This window comes from Nilaparvata lugens, chromosome 6 (assembly GCF_014356525.2).
Source record: "Nilaparvata lugens isolate BPH chromosome 6, ASM1435652v1, whole genome shotgun sequence".
NCBI classification, from domain to species: domain Eukaryota; kingdom Metazoa; phylum Arthropoda; class Insecta; order Hemiptera; family Delphacidae; genus Nilaparvata; species Nilaparvata lugens.
Genome location: NC_052509.1, coordinates 37,475,093 through 37,491,688, shown reverse-complemented (window position 1 = coordinate 37,491,688; position 16,596 = coordinate 37,475,093). Strand labels below are relative to the sequence as shown.

Below are 16,596 nucleotides of genomic sequence, written 5' to 3'. Positions count from 1 at the left end.
GACAATTGAACAAGCTCATAATATATAGAAATAAAATGTATGTTGGGAATTATTCAAGTTATAGTCACTTAAAAGCCGAACATTCTTTTTGGGTCATTCTGTAATAACCTAAATCTCTTGAATTGTATAACCTACAAGTTGATAAAATCTAATATTTGGGCACTCTGTTGAAGTAGTGTAATGGTGATCTTTTTTAACAATTTGATTATTTTGCCTCTAAAATAAGTGTTTTTGTTTAGAATTATATCGTAAAATTGTAATTGAGTCTATTTTTACTATTTATGAATTAAACAGCATTATTATTATAATTATTGAATTCATGTCATTTTTTCAGTTTTCTCACTTTAAGTACTCTATTGTTATTATTTAAATCACTTTGACGTCTACTAGACATGGTAGCGGCTACTGAAAATCGGTTTATTATCCCTGTGAGGAGGGATTCGGACGGGACGTTGCTAATTATATCCTGCCAAGAGGTGGAATCATATTTTTTTAATGGGTCACAATTTATCAACTTCGTTAATTCACTCATACATACAGCTGAATGGAATGAACGGACTGGAATAATTATTGGTGTGATTTGAAAATATAAAATATTAGGGCCAGTTTCCGAGCTCGGGATTTAGCTAAGTTCTAGAATTTGAACAACTGGAGTCAGAAAATTGGCTTTCCGAAACGGGGCGTCGTCGTAGTCCATGTTTAAATTAAATTTTGAAAAACTATAAAATTTAACACAAAATAAAATGAAGAAAAAATAGTGTAAAGTTTCAGCTATCTATTTTGAATTATTTAGAAATGTATCATTTCGTCAAGGCAATAAACGTCTCCAATAATTATAGAAATGAGAAAATGAAGATTACCATAAAAACTACGAATACGCACTTTTTCGGAAAGCCAATTTTCTGGCTCCAGCTGTTTAAAGTCTAGAATTTAGCTAAATCCCGAGCTTGGAAATGAGCCCTTAAATTTACTTGACGAACAAGTGGAAATGTGGCAGCACATCCACCAGAGACGGCACTCTTATTTTAAGGGACGTGAGTTTTTTGTCTTATTTACACTTGCATATTGCATAGATATAACTGTGATTAATTATTTTGAATTTGAAGTTGCAATGGGCATTGAGATTTTATTCAATAAGTAAAGAAGATGTCGTTATAAAAAACTAAAATATAATTTTTTAAACAATAAATAAAGAGCGCAAATGATTTATACGTTATTATAAGAATTAAAAATTTTTATGATAGTCTGTTTTTCCAATTTTTTGTGGAAGTTTTTTACTGAACGTGTTCCTCGAAAGAGCGGGTACAGTATGTGAAATGATGATGTGGACATGGAAAGGATATAATATAATTATCAATATTTTTGATGGATATGATATAATATTATTCCAAGGTGGGGTTCGATTATTAAGCAGAGCCAGTTCAAGTGCGGTCACTGGTTTAAAGGAGTACGGTAGCAGCCGTGAATCTTTCATCGTTTTGAGCGATAAGATATAATATCTTATATAATAACTGCATTCTATATTGTAGGCCCTTACAGGTAGGCTGTATAATTATGTGCATAATATTTTTTTAAATAGAAATCTAAAAAAGCATAGTTAATTATTTGATACTTGACACAAGAAAGTACCGGAGCTCCGGGAGGGTATGGAATGCCTCCCATGTGGAAGGGAGTATACTGTAGTCTTCCCCCTGGGAAATTTTTTCCTTTATCTAATAAAATTGGCCAATTTGTATCAATTTTGATTACTATTCAAACGAAATTTTTCCTGTGTCAGGTTTAAATAAAAATCATCAGCATTAGGTCAATAGTATTTTATATCATGATGACGATTCATTTTCATGTTTCAGTTTTAGTTGAAAGACAGCAAACATAACATATACAGGATTAGAATAGGATTTAAATTCCCTTAAATGTATTAATTGGGATAAAATTAAACTGCTGAATATATGCCTAGGTAGGTACTAATAGTGTTCCGCTCTGTTGTGCACCGGTTTGAATCTAGCCCTGCTTGGCAGTAATATTAATGAAAAAATCCTCATAATATTACTAAAAACAGAATGAAATAAAAATTCTCATTGCAAGTTACCTATATAGATAGCTTTCAAAAAGTTTCATCAATTTACCAGGACATGAATCGACTATTTTTCTTTGCCATTTTCAATTAATTAAGTTACTGTAATTGAAAAATTAATCAATATTATAATCAAAAATTTCAATAAATTACTTAGGAATTTTAATTCATTCTATCAATTTTGATGGCCATATAAGGAGAAGTGAATATATACGGTAACTTTGTGGACAATAATATGCTGGATAAATAAGGAAGGATATTATTTATCTAGGAATTAGCCACCATCATTCAATTTTATTTGATGAAGTAGGCTAAGTTTTCTAGCTTGATAAAAAATAATAATCGAACCTGGCATTTGAAAAACTAAATCTCAATAATTATCAAAAGATCAATTTTGTCAGTCAAATCATATTTTTTGTTCATTTCAGCATGGTCGTAACAGCATATTTTATCAAAATTTTAGTCTCGTAATTCATCCATCAAACAAATTTATTCCTAGTAAATTAATATAATTCGCAATGTATGAAACTCGTAATTGAAATTAAAAATTCGCGGTCAAGTAGGAATAGGAAGTGATAAAAAGGTAACAGCTAACAAGAACCGCTATCCATCCGCTACAGTAGCGGTTACCAGGCTTAGTTGGTAGCTCTGTCTTATCACTGTTAGGCGACTCGAACGCAAATAGACCAATGACTACCTCACGTGACCTCACTACCAACATAACGGTTTAAAACTTCTACTGATCATTTTTTAGGTTATGTTTAGCGGAATTGTAAGGAGATTAGGTTTAGGTTATGTTTTATCAACTAACTGAACAGTCAGGTTAATATGTAACAAAGCACAGTAGATACAAAATTAGTCATAACTTGGTAGGTTTTCTCTTATAAATAAGTCCTTCTTTAACAGAAGACTAATCAAACACAAAGACATAATATGGATGAATTCGTTTAAAACAGAAAGTTGAAACGGTTAATAGTATCTATGACTATGATTAGGCTATTCATCACTGTACCAGGTAAGATTAACATAATTGCCTAGGCCTTATTTGAAATAATTTTTAGATTGTAACATCTGAAATGTAGTCTACCTTCGAAACAAATATTGCTATCTATACAGAAGTGTCACTTTTAGTTTTAATAAAACCAAACGATTCTTCGATATAAACCGTGGCAAATAACTTGCACTGTAGCAGGTTTCTGTTTTTTGTCCTTAAGTTGATTGCAAATGATAAATAAATAATAATAATAATGCTCCACTGGATAAGTAGACTAATAAGGTAAATGCTTGTCAAATATAATTTTTGCCAGTCCATATTCAGGTAGGCTACAACAAATCGGGACCTGATTAGAAAACTTAGATACCGTACTGTAATATTGAATAGGCTACCTACTCACTGAATAATCTTATTGATAAAACATGTAAATAATAAAATTAGGATTATTAAAATCTGCTGTATTTTTCAGACTACAGAAAGAACTGTGGAGTTAGGAATACAGTAGTTATTAGTCAATCTAAAGATAAACAAAATTAATACGAACATATTTAATATTCATTGAACAAGATCAAAATGTAATCCATGTGCATCTTCTATTTTCTCAATAGAGTTTATTGAAGTAGGAGAGGTATAGCACAAGGTTACCTTATTTTTTCTCTTCCTATCATTCAACAAAGAATCAATCTTTTCTTTTTTTCTTATAGGTTTTGCATTATATAGCATGCTTTAGGTTGCATATAAAGCTTCACGTTATAACACCTGACTCCTGACTCACTCAGGATTGAACACCTCAAAAAATAGGTTGTCAGAACAGATTTTTTAAAAGAATCATTGAAATACGCATGATACAGGTAGCCTACTGTATTCAAAAATAATAAACTCTCAGCAGGTCTATAAACAGTTATTTTTCTTTTTTCAGAGAATAACAGGCTGATTGAGCTATGGTTGAAACTTGCTGCTGGGTCTGTCTTGCTAGTTTATGGCTGATGATCACAATGTCAAGTATCAGGTGAGCTTTCTTGAAATTATCAACCTATCAAATCATGTTTGTTTTCCTGTCAATGCTGTATATAAATTACAAATTGCTTTCAATACCAATAATAATAGAATTTCGCATTATCGTGTTATCGGATGGACATGCTAAACTGTCGGTCTCGGCTGAAGTATGACAGTCGTAAGGCCCATTGGCGGCTTAAATGATATATTCAGGCTGTGGGACCTTCCCGCAAGAGACTCCCCACCAACAAAAGCCACAAGAATTTACTTTTTTCAGAGTTTTGCATTCTAACATTACAATACTGTCTTGATCTCCTAATGGAGGCCGCCCGAAACATTCATATCGTTGATGTTTCCAAAACAAATTTTTGACAGGACAGGACCGTTCTTCATTGGTTGGGTTCTGTAGATGTTCCCTACCAATTGTTTGTTAGCCTGGGTACACACGGGCCGGTAGGCCATTAATTTCGATTAGTACAACAACTTCCATTTCGTGGAGTCAATATTATAAACCACACCTAACAACTAAGAAGACATTAATTAGCTATAGACTTGAAAAAACTTTCATTGTACAACTAAAAACAGCTATGTATCATTTTTTCAATTGATAGATAAGAAAATGTTAAATGGGACAGTAGGCGATGCGAATTACAACCAAACGTGTTTCATTATACAATTTTTTCACTTTCCTCTTTCCTTTCCATATTACCATAAGGAAAGTATTGCTTTCCGAAAAAATAAGGTGCCCCAATTTCCAAATTTCTATACGTTTCAAAGTACCCTAAATCCAAAAAAGTGGGGTTTTAAACAAAAAATAATAAAATGTATGAATTTAGGGCTACTTTCTTGTATTTTTAAAATAGAACTATAGTACCCTTCAATATCCTTACAATTTTAAAGGGTACTATAATTCTATTTTATAAAAAAATTATAATTAAATAAAACTAAAATTAAATCATTCATCCAAAAAAATAATGAATAAGAAATAAATAAATCATATGAGCAAATATTATCTAATATCAACTTGTTTATTTTTGCATTTAAACTTGAAAATGGCCAATTCATGCCGAAACTAGTTGTTGAAATGTTTTAAAGTTTTTAAATGTTTTAATTAAGAAGTGTACTTCCATGGCTTACTTTAGATAAGGTATAGCTTATTCTATCTATAGTAGGCTATAGTACTATATGTTTTTATTAATTTCAGTTTTTTTTTACATTTAAAAGTATGACTACCAATAGTGTTAAGCTGGGTTTACACCAAAGTTATTAACAACAAAATGTTAATAACTTAATCCTTATAGATTGAAAGGAAATTGACAAACACATATATATGATCATCATTTGTATGATAAGTTATGTTCAATCTAATAGAATCTATAAGGATTATATTAACATTTTGTTACTAACTTTGGTGTAAACGCAGCTTTAAATGATGTAATCACAGTGTATGTAAGAAGAATTAATAAAAACAATATAAAAATCTTGAAGCATTCTTTATTTTTTAAAAAACTTTAAAATAGTTAAACAACTAGTCTCGGTGATACACCATCGTCAGGTTATAAAATCTATTTTAATGTTTTTTTTTAATAAAGGGTGCTTCAAGATTTTTATATTGTTTTTATTAATTTAAAAAGTAGCCCATGTGAATGAAGTGTTTTTATAAGAAGAATTATATTTTCATCTAAATACCGTAGATTTAATAATTATAATAGCTGATTAAAAATACATGTGGCACAATAAACTAAATAAAAACGTCCATAAGACCTTTATACCTTTATACCCTACCTTACGTTTACCATGAATAACATGTAAACTATGAAGAACTGTTGAGCCTATTTTTTAAGGGTTTTAGAAAATCTTTCCATAATTGGTGCTTGGAGGCGACAAGAAGGGCGTGTGCAAAATTTCAAGCTTTTAAGCCTAGTAGTTTAAGCTCTGGTCTGTTTATGAGTCAGTCAGGACAAAGCATTTTATTTCATTGGTATGAGATTGAAACAATTCATGGAAACAAAAAACTTCACTATTCACCTCTATAAACAATCAAAAGTGGGTTACTCACCATATACTGTGAATCGAGATTGTCATTCAGGACAAAGCATTTTATTTCATTGGTATGAGATTGAAACAATTCATGGAAACAAAAAACTTCACTATTCACTTCTATAAACAATCAAAAGTGGGTTACTCACCATATACTGTGAAACGAGATTCATCTCTTGAAAGTGAGGACAATCCTACCCTATTTATACCCTAATTCTACAACTATTCAGAGCAGTAAACCGACTATGTTCTATAAACCGTTTATAATCCTAGCTTCAGCCTCATGTAAGGCTGTTTTCATGCCTTGATGATACCAGCAAGTGCTTCAGACTTGGATTCTGTATGAGCTATTTTACTTTCATAAATTCAATGCAAATTATATTTTCAGGTGACAGTCAACTTCAAATCAGGTGGAAATATTCAAGAAGTCCAATCGCCGTAATGATGATGAGTTTGATCATGAGGTTCTCTACCTGGGGATGAACAACATGCCCTTGAGAGAGAGAGGCCAGAAACCATTGCAGAGCGGATGATCAAGCTGATGAAGAAAATCCACCACAAGCCCAATAGTTCTCTAATTAACATGTGCATCATTCTGCCAAGGAGTGAGAACAGTTTCAAGATTGCCGGAAGTGATGAAGAAAGAATAGACTTCTGGAATGGCAAAGCAACCACGACGAAAGTCATGTATCGACAATAATTGTGTAAAAGGTATTAGTTTGAAGCTTTCAATTTCAATAATTTAATCTATACCACTATGAAAATTAGATGGCGTCTGTCCGTTTGTCTGGGTGTTCGTCACGCCTAACTGATATATGACATTTTGCCCAAAGATCGTTTATATAACTGATGACTGTCATTGACCTATTCTCGTTAAGGAAATCCTTAAATGATAAGCCCTACGGTCCTTCAAAGTTTACATGTTATTCTTATGGAGGAAGTTTCTATTTTGTTTATTATGTCACATGTGTGTTTTTACAAATAAGCTGTTGTAATGATTACATCTAACACCCTTTGGTAGTCATCATGTTACAAAGTTAGTAGACAGAAGGTTGGTTACTCATCTATAGTATTTTAGTTGAAATGCAATTGGAGTGGGGGAACTGCAGTCGTGACGTAGGCTGTAGTATAGAGTAGGCAGAATATCGCATTCTTGAGAATCATACGGTGACGTATAGTCAAATTATATAACACAAACATTTTCTGACATGCAAGATTTCTTTTTCTGCTTTACAATAATTATCAAAACATTTGAATAATACAAGTATTTTGCCATATAAAAGCAAAAACCCCACCTCCTAACCTTCCCTTTCAAATCATTAAGGTTTCTTCATCTTCTAGGTCGTGTTTATATTTTGAAGTTTGGCTATACATCAGCCTGTGAATTTCGGGGATGAGATATTATTTTGATTCTCGTAGAACATGTGCTCGATACCAGCATATGTTCAGTGCATTTATATGGATGAAATTCTTCGGATTTATTGGGATCGGTTTATCGGATTATTGCAATGCATTGGTTTATCAAGATTTTTTATGGGTTAATCTGAAATTATAATAGTATAACGTTGTCTACTAACGCTTTTCCAGCTTATTAACTTTTTCGTGTCACGTTTTTAGATTCTTGAAAAACTTTCAACTTCATATAAGTTGAATGAACTTGAAGTATTTAACAGCATCATTAGAATCAGTGATTCAATCGCTATAAGTATGGAGAATTTTTAAGTTCTAGGTCAATCTTGAGGGGATTAAACGACGATGTATTTGAAGATACAGTGAATAAACTGTATGATCAGTGTGGTTACTCTATCACTTTTTTACTACACGTGACGTCACGCTGGCGTTTCCCCCACCACTTCGAATCTTTCACCTGTGAGTGATCAACCTTCTGTCTACTAACGTTGATCATGTTAAACATCTACATGTTTACTTGAACAGGTGATTTTGGATTGCCTTATCACACTGTTCCACGCCATGCCCCATTCAGTGTGTGTGTGTGTGTGTGTGTGTGTGTGTGAGTCTGCTTTCATTCAAACCAATATGCAAGAAGCACCTGGATGCAAAATGCCGCATCGCGCCTCCTCAGATGTGCATTCAGCTAAAGTTTGTCATGAGATGCATTAACTATTTGGCGGTACGAAGTTCGCCGGGCCAGTTAGTATATTATCCAATGAAGTGCATAATACCTTTTATTTTTTTCCAAAATCAATGAACGTAAAAGTAGCAAAATCAATGGACGCCCGCTAATATCTAAAGCCGGCACTCACTATCCGGTAGACCGGACAGGTGTCTCGCATATTGAGACGAGATTAGCGCGTGTGGTGCGACGCGAGTTTTTGTAACTCTTGTAAAGGAGTAGATCAGCGCAAATTGGCAACACGACGTGACGCAGCGCGTCTCCTATCCTTTGCATGAGTTACAAAAATTGCGTCGCGCGCTGGTCGCGCTCAAATTCAAATTTTATTTATTGCCCAAGACACATTATATAAAATATTGTACAGGCACTGTAAATTTACATAAAACTCACAACTTAACACTTGACATAAAAAACTGTCGCATCATTCTATGCTGTTCAACCTAATGCTAAAACACTGTTCAAGACTATAAAAACATTTCTTCAATAGGAACTTTTTAATTTTTCTCTTGTATTCCTTCTCAGGTAATAATTCTCTAACGGTAGGTGGTTATAAAATATGATTGCTCGGGCCTTAAAACTAGTATGAATAGATCTATAATAGTAAAATTCATTTCAGATCTGTAATCAATTCCGTGTGTAATGAGAGTGGACATTATTATGACTGGAAAATACATTTAAATTAGACTTCACATTGGTATATTGGTATACATGGTAAATTTATAATTCCCAGTCTTATGAATAAAAGCTTGCAATGAGTGAGAGGTGGTTCATTTCAAATTGTTCTATCCGATCTTTTCTGCGATAAAAGATAGAAATAAAACATAGAAATCGGCCATTTTTTGTGTATTGGAATATGGGCTTAAGTACACTCAACAACATTTTTTCCATTTCTCAACCGAATTTGACTTATGATGCATAATTTTGGACCGCCTTGAGGAGTCGAGAAGAATGAAGTGTTGTAAGATGAAATCTGATCATTTTGTCAAAAGTTATGAGTTTGAAATTTTGATCCTTAAGGTGTCCTTATGCGCGCCTCTCCACTAGGAAATAATGAAATGAAGTGCATTTAACGCAGAAATAGCTGACAACTGTAAAATGAACCGAAAATACGATGTTCTTGGGCCATTCTGTATCTAGCACAAGGAAATTGGTTCTGTACTTCTCTCATGTATCCAAATAATATATTAAAAAATCAGAACTACAATATTAATAGCAAGCACTAATGTATAATAGTGACTGAACTATTGTGTGACAACATTTCTGTATAACTCATTACTTTTGTTATTAAGTGGTATTCCTTTTATTCCAATCAATTGCAGATTTTGAAAATAATTTATTTTATTTTTCATTTCAGGCACCAAAATGTGTCACAGAGGCCGCAAAGACAGTTCATCGTGTGTGTTGTTTCTCATTCTGCAAAGAGAGTGAACATACAATCCCATAGTTTGACACTGTACACATCGTTTTACTATTAACCACCTAATGACTTACTAAACACTAACTAATTAATAATACGCACAAAAAAAAACTAACAAAACCTACTCTAGAACATGGTACGCCATAATGGAGTAGGTCAATTTCCACACAGAAAAATCTAAACAAGTAGAGGACACATAAGATTTTTTGTAACTAACTATTGTATGTAATATTGTAATTTATCTAATATTTTGTGTTATTGATGTTGTAGTTTTAGTTTTTTTTGGGAAATAAACATTTTATTCATTTTTTATTCATTCATTCATTCATTATCATAGTATATCCCACTTCCATTGTATAATTTTGAACATTACAAAGCATGTGTTCTGTCATGAATAATAATATGTTTATGTAAATTACCAATTTACTGTTACTTTCGCAATTCTTCATATGTTTTGAAAAAAATACAAGGTATTATGCACTTCATTGGATAATTATTTTATACTAGCTGGCCCGGCGAACTTCGTACCGCCAAATAGTTAATGCATCACATGACAAACTTAAGCTAAATGCACACCTGAGGAGGCGCGATGCGGCATTTTGCATCCAGGTGCTTCTTGCATATTGGTTTGAATGGAAGCAGTCACACACACACACACACATACACTGAATCGGGCATGGCGTGGAACAGTGTGATCTGGCAATCTTCATAAGCTCAACACTTTGTATCACCAAGCCGTGTCTCCTCCGATCTTAAAATTAGCTTAGTGTACAGCTGGTAACTTTAGATGATATTATTCATATTATTCCAATTATTAATTTTCATGGATTTTATTTATGTAGATAATTTTTCAACTGCAAAATAAATTATTTACTAAAAATCAATTGATTCTAAACACCAAAGACAATGGCACAGAATTATTCGAAACGTAGCCAGGATTTGATTTCGGGTGGGAGAAATGAAATTTGATTGCCGTGGGGATTTAACAAAAACAAATGAACTTACGCCTAAAATCTGCATTTTACAGCATTTTCTGCGTTTTCTAAGCTTTTTGGAGAACAGATGAAGAGCAAATTTTCGAATTTGGTTGAGAAGTTCAGCTAGTATTTGAACTAATACCAATGATACGACCCAAAAAAGGCGGGTTTCAGCGTTGTTCATGAGTTTTCTGCGTTTCCTCAGCATTCTGCATTACTGATTTTTTTTGTAAATCATTTCAAGTGTGTTGTCCTTAATGTGAGAGATGTATGTTGATGGAAGTAAATGTATGATAGATTGTATGAATGGTAAACCACCACCATTGAGCTTGATCATTGTAGACAAGTTCAATAGTGCCGGTCTAAAGTCCGATTGAAACCTCCCTTTCACATTAACAAGCAATCTGTGAGGTTTCTCACAATTGAATCATATTTAAAATTCATTACCACGTTTATCATGGATTTTAATTTTTTTATGATTTAATGAGAAAACTAGAATCATGGTTAGCTAATGTGTAAAGAGGCATAAAAGCGTGATGGCCATTCAGCACAGTATAAAAATAAGCTTGCATTTTCTTAAAATGTATGTATTCAGGGCAAGTTACTTATTTTTATCTATAAAATCTAAAAAATAGATTTTTCTATCTTGCATTTCCATTGTAGGTTTGGCAATGGGATTACCACTTTCAGGATATTTTGCAAATTTATACATTAATGAACTCGAAAGATCTAAAATAGTTGATAATATTAACCCTCTAAAACAGAATGTTACAGTATTATATTAGTACAGATATGTAAACGATATAAGAATGTCTTTATGAAGATTATGTGAAACATTGATACTAGTAGTTGTAGTTTGTGTTTTTAATCTTGTACCTATTTTATGTTAAAAACTTTTCAAAGAAAGGGTAACTTACTATAATGTCATTTAATAAAATGAGCTTTTATATTTGGTTTTGAATAAACAAGATATACTTACTAATGTAATCATTGATAAAGTGAGTTTCATTTCTAAATGAATATAAATTAAGTTTATTGATGTTATTATAGAGAGCATTTGCAATAAATTTTAGTTATTCAATAACTGAGCTGTTTTATTTACAGTTACCCATAATCTATATAAATAAAAATCAAGCCTCAAATTTTGACATTTAATAACTTTTTAATATTATCTTCATGTATAGAATTTACTGAGGATTTAAATAGAAACTCAGAATAATAATTGAGTTTCAAAAACCCTATTACTCTTATTGACCAAGGTATGAAGAGTCTATCGCAATAAACCTTGCATATTGACTACAGTAGCCTTCGTAGGTAGGCCCTACTGCTGTACTTGATTGTTTATAATGTCTTTTCACAGTAAAATTTTGCATTGCGCACTTGGTGTAGATAAGGCTTACGATGTACAGTAAATACAAAGGGCAACCTCATCCAATAATAGATCAAAATTTCAATTCAAATACATTTTATTAGTATATATCACACATGTAAACTTAAAAGTAGAAATATTTAAAAAACTCATGTTAGTGACGACCGTTTCGTTGTGTGCTGCATCATCAAACTAAATTATGTTCAAGCAGTAGACTCTCAAAATTTGAGGGTTGTGGTAAGGGAATAAAACTCAGCCATATAGATGAGTTTTAAAAATACGGTACCTATTTATACTTGAAAGTTAACATTTGTGTTAACATTCAACAAGTAAAAAAAATCATGGATATTCAATAAAGAAAAACAAAAATAATTGAAATGAAAACAAATAAATAAACATAAAGCTGTGAACTGTATGAATCATTCAGTAATCAAGAATTATTTCAATAATACAAGGATTCAAATTAAAGTATGATAGAATTATTGGTATTATACCAGTTCCATCAAAAGCCGCGTTCAAAGAAAAGTTTATATATTTTTTTTTTTACTTCAAACCATTTAATCAAGTGTTTAAAAAAACACTGAAAATATTATTGCATGCTGTAACAAAAATATGCGGCAAACCTAACACTATTTCTAGCATTTTTGTTTCTTTTAAAATTGTAGGTATATAAAAAATGTTTTAAACTTTGTTGTGAACCTAGTAGGCAGTTTGATAGACATTTTTATAAAAATCTCTGATGGTGTTGAAAAAAGGCGTGTGAATGACCATTGCCAATATATGCCTATGTAGGTAATAACACCAAATCCATGTTATGTTAGTTTGGTTCACTTCAGGTAGGATTTATAATAATATTATAAATCAAAATTAAATCAAATATTAATAAAATAATAATAATATTATTATGCTGATATTTTGTTGACAGAAACATGATTCTGATGACTATATCGTCAAGAACGTTAATTATTATAGAAATTAAAAAGATTAAATCATTGTTCTTACATTTTATTGTTTTCAAAGATATTTTCAGAAATGTCAACACAGTATAGATATGGTATTCTATTTGAATATTAAGGTACCCACCTCACTAAGTATCGATCAAAAATGTGCTATAAGACAAGAATAGAGCGTATTCAACAATCGAAACTCAAGAATTATTTTCATGTGAAATACATAAATAATTTTTAATGTGAAATACTAAAACAATCTTATTCAAAGTGAAGTTCATAATATTGGCGGTTAGCGTGTGCATGTCATGGTTGGAAGCCTTCTAAATAACTAAGGTATTTAACACCAGGTCTGGAGTTATCTCTCAAAAATCATAACGAAATAAGAGTTAATTTATTTATTCAAGTGAGTAAATCATTGCTTTATTGTTATTAGTTTCAGTATGAACGATAGCATCCTTGCATTTACTCGATATTGTGTAGAATATGTGTTTGCAATAAAAATTCATAAAAGTTAGACATTCCAACTGTAAATATTATAGAAATATTATTAAATAGATTTTATCAAGAATAATAGAATTAGAATCAAATAATTTATCTTCAACACTTTATTTAATTTATTTTTATTCTATCATACTTATTTTTAAGCCGTTGGGTTGGTCAAATTGGAGGTAGTCGATGGTCTATTTGATTTTTCTTTAGGCAACTATTGATTTCAATGTACCGAGAATGTATTAAAACTTTGTGACGAATTTAATTAATGAAAATACACATCAATTTAACCGTCGCACAATTCCTTAAGCCGCGTCCACACTATGTCGATCGACACCGATCGACAATGTCGAACAAGTCTGGACGTGTCGCTAGACATTGTTGACTATGTTGAGCGCTGTCGAGTCGAACGCAACCGGAATCAGGTCGGTCCGGATCAAAGACAGTCGATTCGAAGGCACCAGTGTGGACGTGTCGATCTTGTCACTGCCGTTTTAAAAAATAGAATAGTGCTATACTGTTGTTCAAGTGCTTACATTTTTATTGAAAATGAATTGGAGTGATACCCAAACGTCAAATTTTATTGAAATGTACCGTGATCGTTCTTACTTATGGGATTCAAGTGATGTTGACTATAAAACAGAAACAAACGGCATGATGGTTTGGTGGAAATTGCGGTGTCATTTGGCATTGAAAAAGTGGAGGTGGAAAAGAAAATTAGAAATTTGCAAGGGATAAAAAGAAAGAGAGTGATTCGAGGAAGACCGGGACTGGCGCTGATGACGCCTATACAAGTGGTTTGCCAATGAAGTGTATGAATCGCCAGTTGCCAAAAAGCGCAGCGTTACTGCAAGGCGATGGTTTACTGGAATTGCTTTTCTGAATGGTGTGTCTTTTTTAATTACGTTAGGCGCAATCATTTTCAAAAGATTTTCAAAATCGGAACTTTTCATTCTAAAAAAGTTTTTAAAGCCCGCGTCACATCTATATTCTAGATTTAATTCGTCAACCTCATCCAGCAATAAATCTTCCATAAATTCCTCCGTACTACACTTTTTTTTGCCTCGAACAAGGCTAGGCCGTACCCAAAATCTCCGCGGACGACGATCTTTTTGGCTTCCCAAGATGGCAATAAGAATTGCAGCAGAAGCCGCTGCTCCAGCATCTTCATCATCACTCATTTTTTATAAAAACTCGATTTATATTAAAATAAAACACTCGATTAAATATAAAACACTCGATTATGTATGAAAATTTATGATGGTTGTCGGTCGACTCGTCCACTTGTACTGAGGCAATTTTGTCGAGTTGACACAGTCGAAGGTGTCGAGCGACTTTATCGATCGACCGGGTCGACAGAGTCGATCGACATAGTGTGGACACGGCTTAACCCTTTATAGGGCAGAAGTGAAGGACATTAAATTTTTCCGATTTTTTTCCACAGAATCATTCAAAAGTACTTTATAAACATACTGAAATCTTTATTCCTTTTTAAATACTTATTTTTCATAGAGTTTTGAGGTGGGAAATTATTGTCCCACTGCCCTATAAAGGAATCTTATGGATTCCATCATATTGGTACTTATAGAGCAGTGGGATAATAGTTTCCCACTTTTAGCATTCATCATAAATCACTTATAGATGACCAGGATAAGTTGTTTTCACTTTGGCAATAGAATAAATTCAACTAAGTAAATGAGGAATATGATCATTTGTTTACTATAGTTGAACTTTAGAAGTGAAACATAATGAGGAAGATTAGTGATATCTTTCAATCACATGAATAATTTGATGAAAAACACATTAGTGAATATATATATATATATATTTCTTCAAGTATTACAATAAATGAATTTATAAGCTTATATAAAATCGAATTGATGGAATAAACACTAGTAAATTGTATATACATTTTGAAGTATCACAAAAGATGCATCGATAAGCTTATATAGAATTGAATTGATGAAATAAACTTTAGTGAATTGTTTATATATTTTGAAGTAGTTACTGTAGTTGACGTCCAATCTTTATCTCACAATTCAATGTTGGAATTACTCCAATGCAGGCTTTGTTCATTCATGTCTCAAGAATAAAACCTGCAAAAGTAAAAGCGAAACAAGAATTGATAGAGCTTTAGGTAACATCTTATAAGGAATATTATACTAATCACTATACAGCTTAGGTTATCGTCGATTATACACCTATCACCTCTTCACTACAAAACCAGGATTGCAAAAAACTAATTTTCTTTTCAAAATAAACTAATAATTCCACTAATAGTGATTATTATTCCATTATTGCATTTATATTGTTGTCTTATACAAATATGAGTTATGAGAGTACAGCCGGAATGAATTTCTGACTGTGCAAGTTGGAAGATAAGTACAAATATTACGACAGCCAGATAAAGAAGCATCCAACAAATAATATTTACAGATAGAGGAATAAATTCTAAACATAGTGTAATATAGTTTTGGAAGCAAACTGTTCAATTTCGTATTAAAAATAAATCTGAAAAGTTATGTTGTTTCATAACCTAAAAGTTGTTTACATGACCGTCCTTCGGTTTTTCAATGTTTATTATTACAGCTGTTTTTTCTTGAAATGAAACTATTTGTAATTGTAATCTAAGTAGTTTTTACTAGTCAAAACTTACCTCAAACGTCTTGAAATGATGAATCTTCTATTTGCAATTTGCAATTGAAATGAGAGCTACTTTGAATCGGTCGAAATCCAGTGTCGCTTAGAGATGTGTCGTTCGGTCATGACCCGTTCGAATTGAACGGGTCATTAAGGTGAACGAGTGATCCGGATCACATTTATTCCAAAAACCCGTTTATTTGACCCGTTCATCAACTGGGGTAAACCCCTGTTTTTACTGTCTTTACACATCAACTGTGGTGAACCTTTTTTTTTTTGCTTGTTTATAGGAAAGCTACCGTTCAATTGAACGGGTCTTTTTGAACGGGTCGCGGCAGTGAACGTGAACGACTGACCCGAATCAGTAAAGTGATCCGAACTTCCCATCTCTAGCCTGTCGCTAAATGGGCACTATGGGCAGTGGGATATTATCTTCCCACTTTTCAGTGATTTGCAAATAAGCCACAGTGTCGTAACTGCTGACGTCAGAAAACTATGCACAGATGATGCTCCATA

At 32.3% G+C, this 16,596-nt stretch overlaps 2 long non-coding RNA genes across 2 annotated transcripts; one reads left to right on the top strand and one right to left on the bottom strand.

The window, feature by feature from the left end:
* The first annotated feature begins 2,844 nt into the window (after positions 1-2,844).
* Positions 2,845-9,964, top strand: LOC120351908. Its single transcript, XR_005571626.1, has 4 exons — positions 2,845-3,089; positions 3,988-4,077; positions 6,493-6,815; positions 9,593-9,964. It is a non-coding gene; the product is annotated as an uncharacterized LOC120351908 (long non-coding RNA).
* Positions 9,965-14,934: 4,970 nt separating this feature from the next.
* Positions 14,935-16,363, bottom strand: LOC120351907. Its single transcript, XR_005571625.1, has 2 exons — positions 16,097-16,363; positions 14,935-15,536 (listed from the first exon to the last, which is right to left on the bottom strand). It is a non-coding gene; the product is annotated as an uncharacterized LOC120351907 (long non-coding RNA).
* Positions 16,364-16,596: the final 233 nt, after the last annotated feature.